Source organism: Mustela nigripes, chromosome 1 (genome assembly GCF_022355385.1).
Source record: "Mustela nigripes isolate SB6536 chromosome 1, MUSNIG.SB6536, whole genome shotgun sequence".
Classification (NCBI taxonomy): Eukaryota; Metazoa; Chordata; class Mammalia; order Carnivora; family Mustelidae; genus Mustela; species Mustela nigripes.
Genome location: NC_081557.1, coordinates 149,892,843 through 149,913,485, shown reverse-complemented (window position 1 = coordinate 149,913,485; position 20,643 = coordinate 149,892,843). Strand labels below are relative to the sequence as shown.

Below are 20,643 nucleotides of genomic sequence, written 5' to 3'. Positions count from 1 at the left end.
CTTTTTATTTGGAAATTTATCTTCCCAAGTGCCTCTATTTATAAGGTCACATTGGACAATGAAGAATTGGATAATGCAAAATATTCACTTATACTGACCTATAAGATTAGTTCCCATTCAAATAGTATCCTCAGCTTACCATACAGTAGTAGCACACGACTGCAAATATGATTTGTTCTACGTTAGATGAAATACACTTATATAGCCCTGCACTTTTAAGATAAGTCCTAATAAAATGTATTCATTTATTATTTATTACAAAATTGAATCCCTTAAAATGGATTCGCTTTCTTCTATTTTCCATTTTCTTTCATTAAAAGCATGCTCTGTCTTATTATAATTCTTAGATGAATAAACTGATGTCAAAAGGCAGTCTGTCTCGATTTTTCTCATACCCAGAGAACACCACACCAACAGCTTGGACACATCCAGGTCTAACGGATTTCAATTTCATGCTTTCACCCACTGTGCCGTTTTAGTCTCCAAGGGAAAATAAGAGCCCCCATACCTGAAGCACAGCGGTAGAGGGTTGTGGAGACACACTGACAGTAAGAGTCTTGGTGAATGGGAATGGAAACCTTGGGAACTACTAGCAAACACAAGACCTTTGAAAATGGGAACATGCATTCACTAGGGTAGCAAGAATACACAAGAGAAACAAGTATCCTGCTTTTTTCCTCAAGAAGCTGGAAACCAGTTTGACAGAGTGATTTGGATATTGTTTCAACTCAGCCTCCCCCATCTCAGAATCTTTGCAACTGATCTATTTCAGCCAAATCCACTAAAATGTATCAGTTTGGCTCAATAATCCATGCGTGCTTTCTAAGGAATAAACACCCTAGAGCATAGTGTTCTGTTACCCTTCCAATTCAATACAACAATGCAAACACTGCTGGACCTGATCAATAACTCAACCCAGATTTGGTCCATGCCCTCAAGGTGCTCACAAAGATATACAATGCTCATTAAACTGTACTATGCCCCAACCACTAAGAGGTCTAGAAATAGCCGTTGTGAAATGGCTAGAAATTCGGTAAGCTACTGTGAGAAGATGCAGTTATCAAACTGCATTTACACTGCAGAGTGCCAGAGTGCAAAGCAAGAATCTCTTTTCCCGTACATAACCCAACTGAAAACTTTGTCATCCTGCAAAAACAGAAGTTGCTGTGGCACGGTCCTCCTTATTGTAATGGAAATAGCAGTGAGGGAAGACACACAAAGGAGCAGCACTCATGTGAGCAGAGAAGTAAAAACATCCCCAGATTTGGGCGCCTGGGTGGCTCAGTGGGTTAAGCCGCTGCCTTCGGCTCAGGTCATGATCTCAGGGTCCTGGGATCAAGTCCCGCATCGGGCTCTCTGCTCAGCAGGGAGCCTGCTTCCCTCTCTCTCTCTCTGCCTGCCTCTCCATCTACTTGTGATTTTCTCTCTGTCAAATAAATAAATAAAATCTTTAAAAAAAAAAAAAAAACATCCCCAGATTAACTTTCTGTTTAAGTAAGAGCATGTATTTTCTAGAACATGTTAAAAGGGAAATAAAGCGGCTTGAGAAGTTGATACATATTGGACTAACAGTGAACTTGAAGCATTTGCCCAAGCAATGACAAAAAGCTAGTCCTGAAACAAAGTAACACTTCCCTCCCAGAAATTCCTGGGGCACAGGAGGAGGGAGTATCAATTGGATTGGCCCAACAGAAATGCTCCAGATTAGAACAGAAATACCATCATTTTCCCACTGGCTGATGGGGGTCACAAACTCAGTTGATAGCAGCACCCCAGCATATGCTAGCAATTTTATTCTATGTTTAACAAAATAGAAAATTGAGTAGGGTTTCATTTCAGAGTGAGGACTTACTTAACTCCTAGTTAAGTGATAGCAAATATTATTCTAACGCCTATTACATGCTAAACACTTTTCTAAGCCTTTAATATAAATAATTTCTTTTAATTTTTACAATATCTTTATATTCCTAACTCCTCACACTGAAACTAAACCAATGATCTATTATTAAAAGAGAATGGATAAATATTTTGTGATACATTCTTACAGATTTATAAGCATTACACATTATTCAGCCCTATAAACAGAATTAACTGCTTACTTAAATGAAAACATGTGAACACGTGGCTCTCAAAAACATTACATTGAGAAAAAGAGATAGACATCAAAGTGCACATTGTGATTTATTTCATTTTTATGAAGTTGTGCCCCTGCCAAACTGAAGGATGTTAATAGAAATTAAAACAGAGCCTACATGGGGTGCTGAGGTGGATATACAAATAATTTATTTGATCGTCACAAGAATCCTTTGCCATAGGTAATATTATTATTTTCAGTTGACAGATGGGAAATCTGAGCCACGCAGAGGTGAAGTAACAGGTTAAAGGTCCTGGGTATGGGTAGTAGGTCAGGGTGACAGGGTTCAAATTAAGCTGTCCGGCTCCAGAGTCCATCTCTTAACACTAAAGAAAATCCTCAGCTTCGATTATGTTAATGAATTCATATCAAAGAATACCTAGTGAGTACTGTCAGCCAGGTGCTGTAATGAACATATGGCCACAGAGAAGAATACAGCTGTGTACGTGTTTATACGTAACTCATCAGCATGAGATGTCTCACAGGTGAGACTATATCCGTGACATGAGTGCAGGGCACAAAAGGAGTGGTCAGCGTATTATAAACTGGCTATTTGCCCAACTATACAGCACTCAACTTTGTCACTCCTATTGACAAAAATAGGGAAACATGAAGCGATTGTCATCCCTTTAAAAATTCCTTATTCACATGTCTTATTTATGTCCTAAAGTGTTACATATTACAACAGTCTCCCCTCTCCTCCCTCCACTGTTCTCTGCCTTCCTGTCTCTTTCCTTCCTTCCTTTCTTCCTGCTTAAATCAAGTCATATTTTTTTAATATACCCTAGAACAATGCATTTTCTGCTCATTCATTATGAACAATGCAATAGGATCTGTTAAAGACCAAAAAAAGGACTTTCTATAGAATACATCTTTAAATAGATTTTTAAAATATTCTCTTCATTCTTAACTTCCCCCTACCCCGACACATTTTACAGCTTCCTTTATATAACTGCAGACCCATCAACAGTAAGAGGCACACCTGTACAAACAGCATGGCCCAGAGCTCTGCAGCCAGCGCCAGGCATCGTGCCTTCTCGGATTCCACCTCACTCCAACCCCATCAACACCTGAGGGAAAGCACACCACGCGGGGACCAGATCCCAAGGAACTTGGCCCAGGGTGGCCACCGCTCCAACACTGGGGCCGATGAAGATGTGTCCAAACCAATGTTTGACAGGTTTAGAGAACTTTTCTTTTCCTCACTTAGAATTTAAAATTCATCTCTGAGTGGCTGTGTTATATGTGAATAGAGACAAATCTACACAGAGAGAGAGCTAGGAAGAGATTGAAAAGAACCAAATTTACTCAAGATTTTAGGGAAGGAGTACAGACCACAAATGTATGACCTTTTTTTTTTTTTTTTAAGATTTTATTTATTTATTTGTCAGAGAGATAGAGAGAGTACAGGCAGGCAGAGAGGCAGGCAGAGGCAGAGGGAGAAGCAAGCTCCCCGAGGAGCGAGGATCCCAGTGTGGAACTCGATTCCAGGATGCTGGGATCATGACCTGAGCCGAAGGCAGCCGCTCTACCGACTAAGCCACCCAGGCATCCCTATATGACCTTTTAGACTGTGTGAATTTCTTTTTTCTTTTCTTTACTTTACTTTTCTTCTCTGACATTTTTTACTTTTTCGGGAGCATCTTTATAATTAAAAGAGACTTAAATGTGCTTTGATGCAGAGTGCACAGCTCTCTGTAAGGACTGTGGTGATTTATGTTTCATTAGTTCCATTTAGACAGAATGAAAGATTTTAGGGAATCTTTCTGGCTCTGAGGGAGATTCTGTTCTCATTCCTCCTATTTATAACATCTTCTCCATCTCCAAAGGGAAAACTCCCTTAGGCAGAGGAAAGAAAACTCAGGTCCTCTTTACAGAAGGCAAATGGAACTTTATAGGACCAAGCTTCAAGATACTGAAGATCCCTTCTGTGTTTGTGAAGCCCTTTCCCATAGGGCCTCTCACAACCCAGGGAAGGAAACAAGGCATTTAGTGTTATGGTCTCTCACATCCTCCGAGATCTTCTCAAATGTCATCTTATCCGTCTTTCTTTGGCAACTCTTTATAAAAACAGCAATCATCTTCCACCCTACCCTCCGGCCCTTCCTATCTCCTTGCTGATTTAAGTTTTCATTGAAGCATTTAACTCCATCTGGCATATTACATATTTATATACTGATATGTTGTCACTCTCAGTCTACTAGAATGAGAAGAGTGACTTTGTTTTGTTCACTGGCCTATCCTTAGGGCTTGGAATAGTGCCTGTGAGACTTTGTCCATGTGTGTTGAATGAATGAATAATGAATGAATGAGTAGAATACCAGGGCTCAGAAGAATGTGATGTGCTTAAATTATAAAACTAATTGGTGGTAGACTCTGGACTCCAACTCTGATCTTGAAAATCTGTATCTTAAACTCTTTCTGTAGAAATCCTAAGTGTCCCTTTGCAGCCTGGTGCTATGTCCCAAAGAGGGAAGATATTTGGTACATAGTACGCTCTCAGTAAATTCTGTTGCATCTAATCTGAGTAACAGAATGCTGCCCACCACAAAAATGTTATGCTTTCCCATGTGCCTAAAAATCTTGGACAGAACTCCAATGGGAGGAGTAGAAATACAGATGGTTCCTGAAGAGGTTCCAAGGAGAATAAGAAAAGGAGGTCAGGACTCTAAATTAATTCCTGAAGGAATTTATTGAAATCCCCTTAAACACCTTAGTTACTGGACATCTCCATCCCTATTTCCCCACTAATCTTTTCAGAGTGAAATGTATTTTTGTTGTTGTTGAACTCAATGAGTGCTCTTCATAAAAATTTATACATGCACGGGAAAAACCCCGAAGAAATCACAAGTTCCCTGAATGGATGCAATTTCACTGTTCAGAAAAATAACTATAACATCCCTCTGCATATCTTTTCATTTCTACCATATGCTATATATTTCAAGTAGATGAGATGTTATTGCACATACTATTTCATACCTGCTGTTTTAGAAATTTAACAATGAATCATAAGCATATTCCATTTCATTGAGTATTCCTACAACATGTGTTTAAATGACTGCATATAGCTCTTTTTGTATTAATGCAATATAATTTATTTAGCCGTTCCCATATTTGTAGATATTTTATTGTTATAAACAGAAATTTTACTGTTATAAATAAAGCCATGAAAGTAACATGCAAATAAATATTTGTAAACCTAATTATTTTCTTAGAATATTTATTTTCTTAGAATAAATCTCCTTTTGTAGAATTGATGGTCAAAGACTACAAATACTTTAAGCTTTCGAGGTATGCTATAGACCTTACATCTGGGAAAGTTATTTTAATTTATTATTTTTTAAAATATTTTATTTATTTATTTGAGCAGGGAGGAGGAGCAGATGGAGAGGGAGAAGCAGACTCCCTGCTGGGCAGAGAGCCCCATGCGGGACTCCATCCCAGGACCCCAGGATCATGATCTGAGCCAAAGGCAGATGCTTAACCAACCAATAGGTGCCCTATTTTATTTTATTTTTAAGCTTTTATTTATTTCTTTATTTGAGAGAGAGAGTGAGAGAGCTCAAGAAGAGGGAGCAGCAAAGGGAGAGGAAGAAGCAAGCTCCCTGATGAGCAGAGAACCAGAGGCAGGGCTGGATCCTAGGACCCTGGGGTCATGACCTGACCTGAAGGGAGACACTTAACTGACTGAGCCACCCACGTACCCCTGGGAAGGTTATTTTAGATTAAGCTTTTTTAAAGATATATTTCTCTGAAATTTTGCCAATATTTGATGATTAAAAATACATTTTCCAATTTGATAGGCAAAAAATCTCTATAAACTTTATCTTATGACAAAAATAATATGTGTTTATCACAAAATATGAAAATCTAGACATGAAAAATAGTAAAAAAATCACTCATAGCCTCATATATACAAACAAACACTGCTAACACTTGAGCATAAATATTTTTAGCTTTAGTTCTTTGTGTGTATGAATGAATGGCCATGCAAACATATCTATTGCTGGTTATGAGGGTTAATTCCAGTCATATTATTTCAAGTTTGTTTAATATTAATAAAGGTATTCTTACATTTTTTTAACTCTGGGTAATTTGTCAGTGACTTGTGTCATTGGGATCTTTTTTTTTTTTTTTTTTTCTAAAAGATACAGCCATAGTTTTCTTTCAAGTATTCGATCACTGGAAATTGCTATGGCAGGCAAGAGAAACAACAGGCCAAGGAAGCACTTCTCCCTTGGACATGCAGAAGAGAACATCATTGTAGTCACCCCAGTTCAAAGCATTTCATTCAAGCCTAATGAGTCATCTAAGCCTGTTACTGGAAAACAGGAAACCTTAAGTTCCAGTCCAATTTTGACATCATCTCCTTTTGTAGTCTAAGGCAACTTCTTGTTCTGCAGATAGCATTCTGTGAGATGGACATGATATTTAATCGTGATTTGCAAAGATGCATACCCCTTGTTAGCCATTCTCAGAATACTGGGAAAGGTGAATGAGTCTTCTTTTTACTCAGGTGGCAACTTAAATAATGGTGAGGGGCCGCCCGGGTGGCTCAGTGGGCTAAAGCCTCTGCCTTCAGCTCAGGTCATGATCCCAGGGGCCTGCTTCCTCCTCTCTCTCTGCCTGATTCTTCCTCTCTCTGCCTGCTTCTCTGCCAACTTGTGATCTCTGTCTGTCAAATGGATGAATAAAATCTTAAAAAAAAAAAACAAAACAATGGTGAGATATGTCTGTAGGCTTTGACTTTGAAGATGGAAATCATATGGATGCCTAATTGATTCAGAGGGTCTAGCATATTATCTTCTGGTAACAGAACTAATTACTTGACTTTGCAAAACTGGTCCCCTTGCAACACTCTGTTTTTCAGACTGCAGAACATGAGTCATTTGATCACACTAGCTACAAATCTCCCCTCCATTGCCACCATCTAATCTACCCTCAGATACTCTTGACTCATTCTTTGCCTGATCAGGAGTCAATCTCCTTCTTTTCATCTCAACCCCCACCTCTTTGCTCTTTGGTTTAACCCTTCACCTACATTTCCAGGCCTCTTCTTGGAAGCTTTCTGAATCTTCTCTAGCCTCCTTGTAGACACTTCTCCATCTGTAGACAGTATGAATATGGAAACTGTACACCTTGTCACGACAGCCTTCCATTGTTAGAGTTTTCTAAATTAATCTCACGTCAATTTAACACTCTGCCTGTCCCTGCTACATAGGTTTGTTTCTAGTTATTCCCACCACAACTCTTTCTCATATACTATTCCCTCTGCTTGAGCAGTCCACCACTGATACAACTGTCCCCCTGCTACCCTATTTTCACAGGTTATATCCTTTTCATTAAGATTTGAATTTAAATATCATTTCCTTAATGAATACATTCTTGACTTTCCAGTTTAGGTCAAATTCCCTTATGAAGTGTTTTCATAGCTGCAGGAACTTCTTTTCCTAGCACTGATACAATTTTACATGCATTCACTTACAACTATCTGTAACATCATTTAATAAACCTCATTGTGCAAGCACATTAATGAACCTGTAGTGTAACCTCATAAATGTATCCCCAGCACCCAGCTGATGCCAGAACACATGGAGAAAAAAAAATTTAAACTTGAAATGAAGGAATGAATGAGTGAATATGTCTTCTTCTCCCTTTTGCCAAGTTTTCTAAAACATGACATCCATACTATACTATTGGTGACTACTTTCATTTAAATTTGATCATCAGCTGTGAAGTGAGAAAACCAATGTTATTCTGATGATTTTAAAGATCATAACTAATTTACTTTTTCTTACTCAGAAACACATATAACATCTATGTATTATAAATAAAGATATTCCATATTTGAATTGTCTTTCTAAGGGTCCTTTGAAAAATATAAGGAACATTGTTCATACCTAAAATATTACTAAAGGATAAAGTTAATAACCATTGAATGGGGGAAGATGTCAAGGATGATGAATGAGGGGCACCTAAGCTACAATGGTCAGCAGAGGACAGGACCCTCAAAGAACAGTCCCCATACAGATGCATTTCCAAGGTGGGCAACCACTTCCATATGTTTTATTCAGGCTTTCAAATAAATGACTTTATCAAAGACATTTTATTATGTGTACTTTATTATCCACCAAATTAATAAAGGACAAAAGACTATGTTACTTATGCATAACTTTAACTTCATTTTCATCTGAAAACAGAAAACGTTAGTTTGCTTACAATGATTAAGGAACTTTTTCCCTCACAGTTCCATGAGGCATAACAATATAAATGGGCTGGTGCATTTCAGAAAGCAACATCTTTGCTCACAAATGTCATTGATGGTGGGATTTTATGAGCTTGAGATATAAAATAATTCCTAACATATGAGACATTAAAATAGGGCAGCTTTAGGCAGTGAGGTAATAATGATTAATCAAAGATAATTTTTTCAATGTCAACCTAAAACACTGTAAGATTTCTATTGAATATTATGGACCTAAGATGAAAGTCCCTTTTATCAAGGACAGAGGAATTTAGAATAGGACATTATGAGAAAATCAGAACTTGCCATGGCAAGCAGAGAGAGAAGCATATTTGATTCCCCAAATCAGCTGAATTAAAAAATATCACTTTTGAACTTACTTGTGCATTGCTATCCTATTTAAATCATTTATAAAATCTTAATTTGAATAAAATTGATAAAATAATTTTAATATAAATGAATACACAAATGATATGGATAATAAAGATGGTAATATGATGAGCAGGTAGAGGGTAGCAATACCATTGCATTTTTGTGTTATAATGAGTCTACTGAGCACCAGAGACATATCCACTGCTTCTTTCCAAATATGACTATATTTGTCCAGTTGCCTGAATAAAACAAAATAGTTGGTAGAGAAGCAATTAATTGTTCTCTCAGTTTTGAAGTCGCTTTCCCCCCACTGCAACCTAAAGTTTCCCCAAATCTTTGTGTTTCTACAGAAGAGCCAAGCTTCATTATGAACTGTGTGGTCATTTGCTTCATCATACCTTGACCTAGATATTATGTGAGCTATGATACATTTTTATTTCCTTCCAATGCTATTTCCTTTTTCACGTTCAATGCAGAATTTTATCTGTACCATGGTTTAATCTGATCAAAATAAAAGACAATATTCTGGAAATAGCAAAGCTAACATCCCACAGAAAACTCTATCACACAAACAAACCCTGGCTATCTTCCCACACTCTTACATAGAAAAGCCTTGCTTCCCAACCTGATCTATAGATTCGAGGTAATCCCGATTAGATATACGGCATGGCAAATAAACATATAAAAAGATGCTCTCCATTATATGTTAAAAGAGAAATGCAAATTAAAACAACAATGAGATACCACCGCAGACATATTAAAACGGCCAAAATCTGGAACAATGGCAACACCAAATGCAGGCCAGGATGTAGAACAACAGGAAATCTCATACATTGCTAGTGGGAATGCAAAATGGCAGTTATTTTGGAAGAGAGTTTGGCAGTTTCTTACAAAATTAAAGATACTCTTTTCACATTATCCAGCAATCATTTTCTTTGGTATTTACCCAAAGGGGTTGAAACTTATGTCCAACAAAAACCTGCACATGATACTTATAGCAGCTTTTATCATAATTGCCCAAACTTGGAAGCAACCAAGATGCCCTTCCATAGGTGAGTGGATAAACTATGGTACATGTAGACAATGGACTAATTACTCAATACTAACAAGAAATGAGCTATCAAGCTCTGAAAAGACATGGAGGAAACTTAAATGCATATTATTAAGTAAGAGAAGCCAATCTGGAAAGGCTACATACTATATGATTTTAATATGTGATTTCTGGAAAAGGCAAAACTATGGAGGCAGTAAAAAGATCAGTGGTTTCCAGGGCTAGAAGCAGGGAGGAATGAATAGGCAGCACAGAAAGGGATTTTTAGTGCAGTCAAAATACTCTATATGACATTATAATGATGGATACAGATCATCAAGTATTTGTCCAAACCCACAGAATATGCAACACCAAGAGTGAACTCTAAAGTGAACTATGGACTTTGGGTAATAAAGACGTGTCCACTTCATTTGTCATTAGTGAGTGACATTGATCCTGGGGAGAGACGATGCATGTGTGGAGGGTATATGGAAAGGAGTATATGGAAAATCTCCATATGACTTTCTCTCAGTTTTGTTGTGAGCTTGAAACTGCTCTAAAAAAATTAACTCTTAAAAAAAAAAAGAAAGAAAGAAAAAGCCCTGGGCCTTTGTGGGGTACTAACTGAACTCTGCTCTCCCTCCATCTTCCTATGGAAGTAATAGTTTTCTCTAATCACTGCAATTGAACCCTTTTTGTTTCCTATGAACACTCCATGTTCTCATGTTGGAAAACTGAATTCCTATGTTAATATTTTGTTGCCAGCAAAGGAGAGTCTTATTGAAACTGTGTGTTCTTTCTTGATTTCTGTGAACTAGCAGATTTAAAGGACCTACAAACCCTTCGATAGCTTTTCCAAATAGACACAAGGAAATGATTATTTCCATTTCTGTTTCCCTTCTGGATAAAATAGTCAATAAAATTAAAACATTCTATGTAGAAAAATGCCAAAATTCAGTATTTGATGCCTTAAAAAACCTAGGTATTTTAAATATCATTATTTGCATACAGTGAAAATGATTCTTTAGGGATTCTCAACTAAGGGCACTTGACAACGTCTGAGGACATTTTTGGTTGTCACAACTTGGGGACGATGTTACTGACATGTAGTTGGAAGAAGGCAAGGATACTCCCAAACACCCTAAAATGCACAGAACATAGAACTTGTCCAATGTGCTTGACAAAGAATTGTTCAGCCTCTAATGTCATTAGTGCAGAGGCTGAACACCTTGCTTTAATACAAATGAGTTAAAGGAAAAGCTCAAATAGGATAGGTCGTTGCATATAATACTGGGCAAATAGCTATCTACTAAATGGGTTTTGATATAATACAAATACTGAGGTTTATTTCCCAGTGGCCATTCAGTCAGTCATTTACTTATCGAACAGATATTTATTGACCACCTATTATGCATCAATAACTATATGAGTTCCTACGGATATAACCCCAAACAAAACAGAAGAGAGTATGAATTCATTTCACCAGAAGTTATATTTCAGCTGAGAAACAGAAAACAAATTAAAAATATAGATTGTAATGAATGGCATAAAGGGGGAAAAAAACAAAAGGGGCTCTTACAAGATGTTGAGAAATAATCAGAAATGAATAAAATAAAAATGTGCAATATGCCCTAATATTACTGAAGTGTTGGGACAAAATGAATGTATTATTTTGTGCTGTGAGGGCCACCCTGAGAGCATATTCAAATTTTATCCATTACTTACCAATGATTTTGCTGAGGAAGAAAGCCTGATTTGAACATCTATTTCTTATACTCTTTTGTCAAAGATGACCAGAATGCAAAACTAAAAAGACTTTTCAAGGCATGCATCAATTTGAATATATTGCCCTGGGAATGTTTTTTAAAAAGGTTTTGTGGGAGTTGCTAATAAAGTTGAATAAGTATAACATGTTACATGTTCCTTATATGAAAAGAATATTGATGGAAACCACATAATTCTTAGAGAAGAAATCCAAGTGAGTAACTCTGCACAGAAATGCCTGAATTCTGAAAATACCTCATCACATGTGATCCAAAATGTCCTGTGGGGTTTTAGCCTTCCAAAGGAAAGTAAGCAATTTCTCTAAGACAATCCAATGCAAAACTACTTCATACCAAAATTTGAACATGCTGTGCTTTCTAGACATTTTTCTTTGGTAGATGAAGGCCCATCTCCTATTTTCCCCACCCAGAGTACACAATGGCCTTCCTATTATCCCTGCTCGCTCTTGCTCTTCTGAAACTCATTCCCTACATAGTAGCTATAGGGAATTTTTTAAACATAAATCAGATTCCCCCTTAAACTCTTTAATACATTTTTCCATTACATGCTAGAAAAACAAATGTCCTTAATATTCTTGACAAAGGACAGTATTTTCTAACCCCTGACTATAGCTCCTGATTCTTCTGTCCCTACTCACTCACTTGTATGACTCTGCTCAGTCACAGTGAATTCTTTAACAGACCATGCTTTTCACACCTCAGGACCTTTGCACCTGCTACTCCCATCTCCTACCCTGAATCTCCCCTAAGGAAATCTGCTACCATATCCCCTAATTCTCTATTTCATTACACTGGTTTCTTTTTTCTCTTTATAACATTTAACATGGTTTATAACCACTTATTTATTTTTAGTTACATATTTATTGTTTGTGTTCCCCAATAAAACGTTATCTCCATAAGGTTGAAACCATGCTATTTCATCTCCAATTTCAGTGCCAGCATCTAACAGGTCATTTTATATACAGTAAGGATTAAATATACATTAACTGAATGAACAAATAAACAATGTAAAAGGAATTCATTTGTTTAAAAACCAGTTAACCTTACAGATCATAATTTGTAAAATATCCACAATTACTACCATTATAGAATTTATGAAGGGCACTTTATGAAATACTAATATCAATAGTGAAGTCATTTTCACATATGTTTGAACTTTATGTGAAGGAATTGCATATATGTAATATGAAACTAAAATTTTGTGCATTAATTTTATTTTTATTTATTTTTTTAAAGATTTATGTATCTATTTGAGGGAGAGATAGAGCAAAAGAGAGAGGGAGAGGGAGAGGGAGAGGGAGGATCTCCAGTAGATTTCCCACTGAGTGAAGATCTAGAAACAGGGCTCAGTCCCACAACCTAACCAACTATTACATCAATATCACCAAAATGTAGTTATTAATATAACACATCCATTAGGAGGGGGTCACCTGGCTAAATAAATCCAGTGGAATTTTCCTACCCAATAATTGTCCAAGGTTAGGAGATGTCTTTTTTATAGTCCTTTTATGTACAGGATGATTTTCTGGCATTATTTACTGATTCCTCTTTCTCCAAAGAAGATGTACAATACAATGGGGAAGGGATGGAAAGTTCAAGAGCAAGTGAGTTCTGTTTCCAGTTTGACCAGTTCTATAGGTCCAAGCTCTTGGGAAGGGTGTTCAACACTATTCGGTCCCAACACCTTCACTTGTGAAATGAGATATACTCTCATATGTTTTAATACACCATATCAGCACCTTTTCTAAACATCTCTCCAAAGTAAGATAGCTAATCACCTCCTCTTTTAAGTCCTCTTCCCCATCACTGCTGGCAGCATGTGAGACCATTTATACTCATGTTGTTCAATATGGTAGCCATTAACCATACAGGGTATTGAAAACTTGAAGCATGGATAGATGAATTAAGGTCTACAGTAAGTAGTAAGTATAAGATACACATAAATTTTGAAGATGGTACAAAAAGAAAATGTAAAATATCTCAATGATTTTTATATTCATAACATGTAGAAATTACAATATTTTGGATACTTGGGTTCAGTAAAATGCATTATGAAATTAATTTCACCTGTTCATTTTGTTCCTTTTAATTAAGCTCCTAAAAATTTTAAAATAACTGATATGGCTTACATTTGTGACCTGCATTGTAATTCTACTGAACAGCGTGGAAGTTTCTTCAGTTTGTAACTATTTGCTTGCCTTGGGAAATCTAAAATTGCATGACTAAAATTCCTCAAACGTGCATATCCACGTCCCTACAAATCTGTGATCATATAGCCAAATGGGATTATTACTATAGCTCACCATTAATATTATATGAGACCCAGCACTAAAGTTCAACCCCTTATTTGATACCCTTTATCTTGTTCTTTTTAAGTAATAGTTTCAAGCACCAACGATCTCAAGGAATCATCACACATTAGTATAATGATGAAATACTGAGAAATATCAATTATAGTTTGGCAAGGATGTTAAACACTCACACACATACACACAAAAACATACTCTCTCACTCTGTTGTCTCTGCCATTAGACACCTGTGAGATTGGAGACAAGGCAGTCACCATTCTGAGCCTTAGTTTTCTTATAAATGGATGGATAAAGGGATGGTGTTAGAAGAAATGAAAATTAGCTGCCATAATTCTAATATATCTAAAATATAATATGAAATAATAAATGGGTAAAACTATAGAATGTGAGGATAGCTCTGTATTTGGGCCTAATAGATTCACCCTTTTAATTTCTCTAGACTTTGTATCCATTTAATAACAAGATAAAACATAACTCAAATTTTACCACATTTAAAAGAGAAAATGAGATCCTAAAATAAAAGAATTGGGGGCACATGGGTGGCTCAGTCAGGCCTCTGGCTCTTGATTTCAGCTCAGGTCATGATCTCAAGTTTGTGGGATTGAGCCCCATGTTGGGCTCTGCACTCAAGCACATAGTCTGCTTGTCCCTCTCCCTCTGTTCCCCCTGCCCCGCTTGTGTTCCCTCTTTCTCTCCCAAATAAATAAAGAAATAAAGTGGGGTTTTTTTTTTTAAAGAGTTTATTTATTTATTCAACAGACAGAGATCACAAGTAGGCAGAGAGAGAGGAGGAAGCAGGTTCCCAGCTGAGCAGAGAGCCCGATGCAGGGCTCGAACCGAGGACCCTGGGATCATGACCTGAGCCGAAAGCAGAGGCTTTAACCCACTGAGCCACCCAAGTGCCCCAGAAATAAAGTGTTTTTTTAAAAATTAATTAACTAAGATAAAAACAGAAAGGGAAACAAACCATAAGAGACTCTTTTAACTCTAGGAAACACGCTGAGGGCCGCTGGAGCGGAGGTGGGTAGAAGGATGGGGTAACTAGGTGATGGGCATGAAGGACTGAACTTGATGTAATGAGCACTGGGTGTTGTATGCAACTGATGAAGCTCTAAATTCTACCTCTGAAACTAATAATACACTATATTTTAACTAAATTGAATTTAAATTAAGAATTTAAAAAATTAAAATAAAAAGATGAATTAATATCAAATTTGTCTTTTGAAAAGACATGGTTTCTACTTGTTTTTTTTTTCTTTGCCTTATAATGTGGCCTCATAATGAATAAGAATTCTTGTGATGCATTAAACTTTAACATATCCATCCCTTGGGAGAGCTTGCAATCATTCTCCAAGTTAAAATGAGAATGAAAGTTATATTTGATAATCTCCCAAGTGTCATTTCAGTCATCACTATACCATCCTTTGTCATAATTATGGATTCACAAGTCTTCAGATATCTTCAATGATATTTTAATTGGGAAATTATTTGTTTAATTTCATGTTACATCCAACTTACTGTAGGCTCAAATGATAAAATATTCTGAAAGTTAATTTTTAAGCAAACATTTATTTAATGTCTCCCATACATCAGTGTCTACACAGAGAAAATACATAGTCACTGCTCCAAAGAGTATAATTTTATAATTTCAAAGAGACTCCAATAAAATAGTTTATGATCTTAGTGGAACCCACGTGACTGAAGGTAAGGAACCAAGCACTTACAAAACTGGGAAATAGGTAATATTTTTCATTATTCCTTTCCCCAACTTCCACTCTTTTTATTCTCTAGGTACCACTTCACTTTCCTCCAATAAGGGCATGGTTTTCTCAAAAAACTTTTTTTTTTAAGGGATTTCTTCTTAATTTCTTGACTTGTATTACTCTCAACCCAAAGTGCCATGTGCTAGACAATAGAATCACATGAATAAGACTCTGTGGCTTCCTCCCATAAAGTTCATATTCTAATTAGTAACTATATTTAAAACAAAGAACTCTTTTTTTTTTTTTTTTAAGATTTTATTTTATTTATTTGACAGAGAGAGATCACAAGTAGACAGAGAGGCAGGCAGAGAGAGAGAGAGAAGCAGGCTCCCTGCTGAGCAGAGAGCCCAATGCGGGCCTCGATCCCAGGACCCCGAGATCATGACCTGAGCCGAAGGCAGCGGCTTAACCCACCGAGCCACCCAGGCGCCCTAAAACAAAGAACTCTTAAATATCAAAGAGTAAATAGTGAGATGTGGGCTTTGGGGCATACTGGAAAGATGTTGGGTGATCTGTGATGGGAAGGAGAATTTGTCCACTTCCTTTTAAAGAAGAAAAGAAAATCAAACAACTTTATCTTTTGTTCTGATAACTAAGTCACACCAATAAAATCTTATTATCTTGAGACCAACTAAAAAAAGTATTTCCTAAGTATGAGTTCTAATACTTAATTTATTCATGAATGTAACATCTACAGAAAATACATGTTCAAATACTAAGGGTTACAATAAAAATGAAATTCTTGCTTTTAAAAAAATCCAGTATTTCGTAGTGACAGGGTAAATATACTGCATGAACATGCTAATCATTGTTACTTAAATATGTTCCTCGTTTTTTTTTTACAAATGATGGTTTTATATATTTTACTTCTTAAAGATTTTATTTATTTATTTATTTGAGAGAGAAAGAGCAAGGGAGAGCAAGCAAAAGCAGGGTGAAGAGCAGAGGGAGAAGCAGGCTCCCTGCTGAGTGGGAGCCTAATGTAGGACTGGATCCTGGAACCCTGGGGTCATGACCTGATCCAAAGGCAGATGCCTAACTGACTGAGCCACCCAGGCACCTTGGTTTTAGTAATTTTATTTCACAAGGTACTCAGACTTAAAATATTATGATACATAATCAGCATTTTAAAAATGGACATTTTGGGGCACCTGAGTGGCTCAGTGGGTTAAAGCCTCTGTCGTCAGCTCAGGTCATGATCTCAGGGTCCTGGGATCAAGCCCCACATCCGGCTCTCTGCTCAGCAGCGAGCCTGCTTCCTCCCCTCTCTCTGCCTGCCTCTCTGCCTACTTGTGATCTCTGTCTGTCAAATAAATAAAATCTTTAAAAAAATGGACATTTTGAATACTATTGAAAAATCATAATGGTAAACTTGAAAATACATTCCATAGTCCTGATTATAGTTAAAAAAAAAAAATCTAGCTATTAAGCTGTAAAACTCTCTCTCTCTCTTTTTTTTTTTGGTCTTTAGAACCCCTAGGGCTCATACTAAATAAGTTGAACTGGTTAATGTATAAAAGTCTTTCTATTTCTATTTCAGAAGAATACTCAAGATTCCAGCCCTTGGAGTTTCCATTTTCCATTTTAGAAAAGCTGGTCTTAAAATGGAAAGAGAAGGTTATGGGAAGAAAATGCACACAGGATTTTAACTGCCTTTCTCATAACCATAGCCATCTTTAGCTAAAGCAGAAAGGAATTCCTTGAATCCCTGAAAAAATTGCTTATCTCTTCTCTTCTCTTAGCTCATCTGGGACTTATCTAGACACCACTGGGACAACAATATTTTCTATGGAAGACAAAGCAAAAACTAGGAAATGCCCACTCATCAGTTGTTTTTAAATAGCTATATTTTGAGGCTCAGGACCTTGACTGCTGGTCTTTTTCACCACCCACTCTCTACTTGCTATTTGACCTTCATTGCTGACACAATTCTGGCCCCGTTCCCAAAGGCACGAGACTGCAAGGCATGTAAGGATGAGAATCCTTGAGATAAAGCTGAACTCTGAGCATGCATCACAGTTTTCTTCAAAGAGAATTAAAGCACATTTCCAGGCATTACTTGGTTTCTACTTGTCGTATCCCATTCTGTCCCTGCCAGGTCAATGGTGCTGCCTGGGCAGAGCATTATAAACCATTTTTGTCAATGTTTTGTTTTACAATTGTGAAAACTAAAACCAATCATTTTCACTGACGTTAACTACTCTAACTCTTCCTCACACACGTATCTAAGAATTGTGGCAAATGTGTTGAAGAAAGTGAGGGTGTTTATGTTAATTTTTAAGTAATTGCATCTTTTGGTCTACCTGAAAGTACATTAGTGATATGGATAAAAGTTGTAGGGAGCGTCCCACAGTAAAATCGGGTCTACTGTAAAGTATGTTCTTCCGAAGAGCAAACATGGCGCATGGCACATGGCACATATTCAGTAAGTGTTTATTTTAATGAAAAAAGAAGAAAAGAAGAAAGAAGGGAAAGGAGAGAGGGAAGAAGGAGGGAGGAAGAAAGGGAAAAAGGATTTTTTCCATTCTAAACAAACTAAAATTTCATTACATTAATAGGCATTTTCTAAACATTAACATCTTTGTGTTACCAATTCACTGCCTTGAGTCAGACATTATGCATGGCTTTAAGAGGGTATTCTCCTTTCCTTCTCAAAAAGGGGATAATCTAAAGTGACATGCAAAATACACATTATAGAGATTTGTACAAAAATATGGCATGGTATGGATATTTTCAGCAATGGCTTTTAAAAAATATCAGATTTTACTTCTGGACTTACAAATAAGAGGAAAACGTTTCTGAAATGAAAATCCACATTTTTTTTTTTTTGGCTCTTGACTGTACTTTGAAAGCATTCTTTTAACATATAGGATTACTATACAACATGTGTACATTTATTGGACTATTTTGACCATAGATGTGTCAAAGCTAAAAGCCCTCCCAAAAAGCACAAGAACACAAAATGCAAATCTGTGTCTCAAAATCAACAGTGTCCTTTTCTTTTGGTATAAAGAATAAAGTACCTTTGTTTCAAGTTTAACAAAGGCAACGTGTTGAACTGGTTGCCCTGCAGCACAGTCAGCCTCCATTCTAACCAACTCCTGCTCCCTCCAAAGATACATCTCTAGCTAAATCCAAAGAAGAATTATTAGCCTCAAAAGAGAGAATCAAATACAATAATAGCTTGATAGGAACAAAAGGTTTATGTGTCTCCAGGTAAGATTAACCAGAGGTGGAGAAGGTGTTAGCAGGAGCCAGGTTCATTACCTAGCAAGTATTCAGACACTCCTCAAACTGGCCATTATCATGATTGCATGATAAAAAGAACATGTTCAAATATTAAATGTAAAAAATAAAACTTCCTTTCCCTAGTCAAGACTACCAGTGCTACAGTGACCCATGTTCTAGCGCTCGTATATATGTGTGTTATAAGTTAAAAAGAATTTATAGAATATTAATAAAAGGTGTGTTTTAAGAGCTCTTAAAATTTCAAGCTAGAAGAAATATTAGCTGTCCTCCAATGCAATTTTCTATCTTTTTCTTTTTTAAGATCAGAAAATGAGCCTGTAGAATCATTAATTTTTCACATTTTAAGTGGTAGAGTTAGGACTAAAATCCAGGTCCTCTGATCTCTGTTAGACATCTGTTCCATCTGTTATCAAACATAATTCACCTCCATGCAAATGCCTACAGAAGCCTTACTCTGTAGAGCTAAAAGGGGATGGTGAAGTTTATTGATCTCTATCCATCATTGGTTCTGAGCTCCAACGCAATTTCTTTTACAAAGTTGCCTTCCCCTGCAAGCTTCACCTTGCTGGTGATTTACCTCTAAGAATATCACCTGACGTCCTGTAGAGAGGAGACGACTTCTCGTGCTTCCTCATTTTAAATCCGAATTAAATTAGAAACTTTATGGGTCAGAAAAAGAGGTCAGGTATTCAGGGTACAAAGACTTTGCAATCGTGTCTTCATATTCCCTCCCCTGTGTGTTAGAAATTTTGCACTGACAATAAAACATAAAGGCTAACATTTTTGAAACCTTAAAAAGACAAAAAAGATTTTACTTATTTTAACCCCAATTAGTAATTTAAAACAATCCCAAGTATAAAAGTAGACAGTCATTACTTTGAAAAATTGCGTATATATACTTTTCTGTAATAATTTTTCATAACCGTACACTTCAAAGAATGATATGCTCATGTTGAACATCAGTTTATGACACTCTTCCAGTCAACAGATGTAAATTGAGTTCATACTGTTTGCCAGACACTGTCCTATGTGATAAGATCTTTGGACTCAAGCCATCATGGTTAGATAAGAAAGATAACAGCAATCCTCTGTGCCGAATGCTATCAGATATTCACAGGACTCTATGAGAGTTCACAAGAGGAAGCCACTAATTTCATCTCCATGCCCCAGCCTGGACAGAGAACAAAGAAGGAAATCATGGATGGGCAGAGTGACATGAAACATTCTTTTATTTTCTCTTAAAAAAAACCAAAACCTTATACATTAAAGGCCACCACAAGGCATTCGGCAAACCAGGAAGCATCATCAATATAGAATTAAATTAGCAAGATAGGAAACAACATGTGTTGGAGGGGATGTGGAGAAAGGGGAACCCTCTTACACTGTGGGTGGGAATGCAAGTTGGTGCAGCCACTTTGGAGAACAGTGTGGCGATTCCTCAAGAAATTAAAAATAGAACTTCCCTATGACCCTGTAATTGCACTCCTGGGTATTTGCCCCAAAGATACAGATGTAGTGAAAAGAAGGGCCACCTGTACTGCAATGTTTATAGCAGCAATGGCCACGGTCACCAAACTGTGGAAGGACCAAGATGTCCTTCAACGGACAAATAGATAAGGAAGATGTGGTCCATATACACTATGGAGTATTATGCCTCCATCAGAAAGGATGAATACCCAACTTTTGTGGCAACATGGACGGGACTGGAAGAGATTATGCTGAGTGAAAAAAGTCAAGCAGAGAGAGTCAATTATCATA

At 36.9% G+C, this 20,643-nt stretch overlaps 1 protein-coding gene across 2 annotated transcripts in view; it reads right to left on the bottom strand.

Moving 5' to 3' along the window:
• ARHGAP24 (Rho GTPase activating protein 24) overlaps positions 1-20,643 on the bottom strand; it is a 757,722-nt gene that overhangs the window by 386,457 nt on the left and 350,622 nt on the right. The window lies entirely within an intron of this gene.